Source organism: Equus quagga, chromosome 9 (genome assembly GCF_021613505.1).
Source record: "Equus quagga isolate Etosha38 chromosome 9, UCLA_HA_Equagga_1.0, whole genome shotgun sequence".
Taxonomy (NCBI): domain Eukaryota; kingdom Metazoa; phylum Chordata; class Mammalia; order Perissodactyla; family Equidae; genus Equus; species Equus quagga.
In genome coordinates, this window is record NC_060275.1 from 4,819,385 (window position 1) to 4,825,594 (window position 6,210).

Here is a 6,210-nt window from a genome sequence, read left to right on the forward strand (position 1 = left end):
TTCATTAATCTTGGTCACCAGGACCAATTGCCATGCACCACACCTTGTGCAAAGCCTCATGCCATTGCGTTTGGGTCACACTCAGGTGGAGCTTACTCCTAAACTTCCATGATGATGTGAAATATTCCAATTTAATATGTACAGTAAGCACAATATATAAATATGTAGCTATTTAGGACATATCTCTAATTGTCAGACTCAATCATAAAAAGAATATAATTAAATTTTTTGTATCAGGTAATATTTTTATTATAACATATACTTTACGCTTGTTAAAAAAGAAAAAAGTGTCAAAACCTTGTGGTTTAAATAAATAGTTACAGGAATAGGAAGACAGCAAGATAATGACTAACATGCCTTATAGATCATCCTTGCATGAAGTACAAACACCTCCCAGGGACAATTGTACAGCCTATATTTGAGAAAAGACATCATCTGAATGTTCAGTTCTATTAAGATACCATTGCATAAACTGAGTTTATAAAAATAATTATAAACATCTACTAAATGTAAATTTCTCTTCAAAATGTGTCTTACAGGAGGAACCATAGTTTTCCATGCTAACCAAATAATATCATAAGTAATGGTTGACAGACGTGGAATCCTTATCATGGGAACTGTTTCTACTGACATCTAACTTACTATTCAGAAACACAATTTGAATTCTAATCACTCATTCATTCGGGAAATATTTATTGTGAGCCAAATGTGGTTTCAGACACACTCTAATCCAGGCACAGCAATGGACAAGACACAGCAAGTCTCTGCTCTCACCCACAGGCTTTCCCACAGGGTGGAAGAGAGAATCATTGATAAATATCTAATGAGTCACGTGGTGGTAAGCGCTAGTAAGAAAAATGAAGCCAGACAGGGGAACCGGATGGCAGCCGGGTTATTTCAGTCGAGTGCAGGGAAGAGCACCTTTCCGATAGAATGGCATATAAGCGGGAACCTCAAGGAACCGAAGCTATCAGCCTTTATTTGGATGGAAATGAGTGAAGAAACTATAAATAAATAAAATTTTAGACTCAGTCATATCTATACCTTCAACAAAACCAAAATTTTCCCAGAGTTCATTCATTAGACCCGGGTATCGGGTCCCTTCCCCAGGGTGGGTACAGGCACCACAATATTGGCAGCTGGGGGAAAGAAGAGGGTACAAGGACTGATTACTTGGCCAGAACACACAGAGAAGCAGGAGTTAAAATGGGATCTTGAACATCAACTTAAGAGCTACATCCTGGAGTTTCAGAAGAAACAAATCTAAAGCACTACAGAAGGAACAAATCAAAGGAAGAGGGAACTTGGCTAACAACGAAATCTGTCCTTTAAAGATGAGATTCAGAGTTTCTAAAAAAATTTATCTTGATAAGTTTTGACTAAAACATTAAAAAGTACAAGTAAAAAAGGTGTGCACCTTTAAGTAAAAGTGGCAAAAAAGAGTAAAAAAAGTAAGTGGTGTTCTCTTAAAAAAAAAAAGCTCACTAAAAAAATCCTTTAACTTATAACAAAATAGACACTATCAAAGAAACAATGTACCATTTTATCTAATACCTCCTCTATAGTTTCAGGTATAATTTCATGAATGTGGACATTTTTTCCTTTATTTTAATGCACTGCTTGATATCCAAAAGATTTTCTTTTGTAATGATTAGCCTCTTTAGGGACAAAGTTATTTATTCACTAATATGCCAAGAACAGTAAAAATAAAATCTGTTTTAATTGTTGGCTTATCTTATACGCACTAAATGGAAACCAGACACCACACAACCAACTTTTCAACATTCCACAGCTTATGAACAGTCTTGTTCAAACAGCATGTTTCATTCTCATTACTATTCTCTTTGGAAATTAGCACTCACTTTCCCAAGAAAACATGCTAAACATGCTAAGATTTCAGAGCACCTCCATGGTCTCTTGCTCAAGACCATCTGGTTGGGACACTGTCTGTCTAGGTAGGTGCCTGGTGGCATTTATGGATGTGCTGAAGACGTAAGAGGGAGGGCATCCTGAAGACCAAGGCATTTCCACTGCTCTGCTTTGCTTGCTGATGGAGAGGGAGAATCTCGATGCACAAAGTCCAACCACGCCCACTGCCTCCCCTCACCCGCTGACCACTCCCGCCACTCCCACCCGCCGTGCCATCACTCTCCACTGCCCCAACCCACCAACCAAGCACTCCTGCCACTACTGCCCAGGAACACACACACACTTTCTCACTTAGAGTAGATACTCTCAGAAACTTTCACATGCAGTATCACTTACTCCTCACGATGCCTCCATAAGATAAACACTTATAAGATGAACACTACGATTACAAAAAAAATAGTAACTTGCCCAAAGTCAATCAAGAATGTTACTGTAGGAACGCAATTAAAGTCATATGTGACCACAAACTCGTGTTTTGCCACTTTAGTATGATACAGAATTTTCAAATTAGAATATACTGTGTGGGTCTTCTACGACCATCTAATATTCACGCACATATTACAAAAACAAAGGCCCACTGCGGTTAAGGGATTGTCAAGGTGACACAGCATGTAAACAGCAGATACGGAAATAGAAACCAGGTCTTCTACATTCCACTCAGACATCTTCCCACCTTACCGCAACAGAAAGTGGCTGCACTCCTGGTAAATACAGTATCCAGTTTCAGGAGTGAGAGAAAGAAAAAAGACATCATTAGCCTTTTAAACAACTCTTGCCGATGTCTTCTTAATGATCACAGTTTTATGACTTGGAGAAATACAATATAAAAATATAAAATATTTTACCAAATTTATATTTCTTTGATATACTTTCCAATTTTCTAGCTTCTACAAAAAACTGAAACAGAGGATACAATGTTCATTGAAACCATCGATTCAACAGTTGGACTGGAGCAACTATTAATGAAACTGAGCACATCATTCTTCCTGTCATGAAAATACATTGTGCATACAAATACACTCAAACCACCTGAACCAAGCCTCACATGGCATCATTTTCTACCTGATGCCAGAGAAGGAACTTCTCTGTTTTATCCACAAAGTTCACATTAGCAAAACCAACCAACAGCATTCCAAATATGGACTCCTAGTCATGGGGGTGAGGGATGTCCTAATCCACTTAAACCAGAGAAAAATGTCCACACTAATGCCACCAAAACCTATTTACAAGGTCACAAATGAAATTTCTTATAAAAATGGCATTGTGCTACCTCCAGGTTGACTATGGCCAACACCAACTTAGAAACTTCCAGCTCTCCTGCAGTTACTTAGATACATGACTTTTCTTCCTTCTTTTAGGTTTTATTCTCCTGCAACTTTTCCAAACCTTTCTAAGATTTTCTTGTTTCAATTTCCTTCAGAGAACTGCAAAACTTTCTATTAAGTATCACCTGCAAATGACTGTGTTGTCTTTACTTCAACTCATTAGTACTTGAAAAAGAGTCAATATGCATCATGACAATCCACTGGTCAGTTCTTCTCAACATTTTGCAATTTGGATCACTATTAAGCTTTCTTCCTGGTCTTCAGATATATTTCAATGAAATAAATAAGTTTAGAAAACAACTTCCATTGGACAAAAATCCTATATAAGTTCAGTTTTGTCACACTATAATGTATACACATTTTAAGGTAGATATCTTTTTAGAAACAAATGAATTTATAACTAGAAGAAGATATAGCACCTCTAAATTAAAGAGTTTCTTCATCAAAAGTGTAGCTGAAAAAAACCAGTCAGTGCACACATATAAAAAAATCTTAAATGGGAGAAAAAAGGTATAACATGGAAAGAAGATTCCCAATATGAGAGAAGGATAAAAACAGGTCATTCTGAGAGGTGGTGGGGTCTCCTAATCTTTTATTGCATTTTATAAATGTCATAAAATAAACATGATTAATTTTAAATAAATAAAACTTTTTTTTTTCTCTTTAAATTAAGAGATATCAGACAGGGAGAATCCTTTCAATGACTGGAAAAAAAATGTGGTCACACATCGCAATTTGCTGACAGCAGACATACACACTACATGTTGTCGACTTTCTCCTTCATTAACCATATGACAAAGCTGTGTTAAAAATACAGAAGGCTATAGGAGGAGATGCTTCCACCTATATTTCTGTGGGTAGTTTCATTCTCATGTTCATCAAGATAGAAAAGAAGGAATTTTTTTTTAAAGTCTTTAGTTAAAGAATGCAAACCAACAGGGGTTTTCATTCTTGGCGAGAGTCATGGAAACCTTGGAGCCTCGCAAGTGCTAAGCTTAGGGCTTCTGAATTGAAATTAAGAATTCAAGGACCACACTGTGAAGTGGGAAGAGGGCTTAGAGCATACAAGGCCAAGTATTTTTGAACTAAAGCCTGGGGAGAAAAACAAGTAGAGGCTAATAGCAGAGAAGTGTGACAAAGCTATAAATAATATCAGAATTGTGATTTCTGTTCAATCTTGCCGCAAATATACATTGTTCAAAGCCTTGTTCCTCAGAGCATCGTTCTATAAACCTTGTTTATGCTTATACATTATGGAGAAAAACAGCAGTTTTCTGTTTTTGTTTTTGGTTATTTTGCTTATTTTCTTCCTACTAAGAAGTACAGAATATTAAGCATAAATGTAATTCAACCTCTACTACAAAAGAAAAGAAATTGGATATTTAGTCTATGAAGCCCAGTTACCTCCCAGCAGAGCATCCTAAGAGGATCATTGTTAGAAAATTCCAATAGTACAAACAGAAAAACTTTACGTAAATCACTTTTGAAGACAAAATTATTTTATATTCTCTAAAGGTGTTCAATATTTACAGGAAAATTTTGATGCCCTGTTAACAGGTTTTAACTACTGATTAAGTTGTAGGGAGGGTTTGTTACTGAGATGTCTCCCAATACTGTATCTGTACTGCTGCTGGCTTAAGCTATTAGGAATTATTAGATATAAAATTACTGAAGATCAACGTTCTATGACCATATCCTTATGTTTTTCTGAGATTTATAAGATGGCAATAGGATTTTTGTAAACATTCATTTTTACTCCTCTGATTCACCAGCATCTTTCAAAAATAATTTCTAGTGATTCACGAAGTTTATTAGATAATTTCCTAAACATAAGTTGCATACCAGCCAAGTTGATATGTATTTATTCAAATTTTCAAGGAATTATTTTACTTAGATTTTGAGCAGCTACAGTTGCCAGTTCCTCTGACAGTCTGGGACCTCATTTCCAAGTGTGTGGGTTGTATTCCTGTATTAATGACCAATTTTAAAAATCAGCTTGGTAGTACACTATTTTAAAATTAATTTCATTAATTTTATCTCTCTCCTCATTTATAAATGTATTTACTTGTACTCTGGTACTACTCATTTTTCTAATATACTTGTAAAAGGGCTCTTAAGATAACACCTTCTGAAAGATTTAACTCAGGCTGTTTTGATTAAACTCAATCTTTTTCTTACAAAATTTCATTGTATATTTCAGAATTTTCTTAAAATAACTTAAGATTCACTTAAAGTTCTATTTATGTCATGATTTCTTTTTCTTGTTGAAATGACTTAGAAATACAATAAAATTATAAACTAGAACTGCCACATGTTTTAAATATCAGCAAAAATCAAACAAAAAGAAACAATTAAGAACTAAAAGAAATTAAGTAGAATACGAAGAATTCCTCATTTCATATGACTTGCTATATCAATAATCCTTACTATAATGAACAGAAAAGTAAGCTAGTCCCTTATTGTATGATGAAAATAAAGTTTTTATAATGCTTTTTCCAAACTGAAAAGCTGTAGAACCTATTTCCTGCTTTTCCCTTATTCCTGGTTTTGAGTAAAAGACATCTCTTAGTAGATTACCTGGTAAATAACCAACACTGCTAGTTGATTTCATACACAGTTACAACACCAGGAACCGGAGGAGCAGAGCTTACCATCACTATCATTTCACAGCTCTTAAATTACTTTCAATTATTAGAAATTTTAAGTTACAAGGAAAAGATTTAAGGTTGACTAAAATTAAGTAAAAATTCTCCTGTCTCTCGGGGATCTCTTTTGCCCTTCTTGCTGCCTTCCGAGCCCGGCCCCCTGAAGGCAGCAGAGCGTCCTGTTCTCTTTATATGGGTCACAGATGGCCTGAGCCACATGCTTTACTCTAGAATCATCAATCAGGATCACTTGGCTTTTCTTCCTTCTGGTATTTCACTTTTAGAATTCGCTTTCAATCATTAGTTGTGTG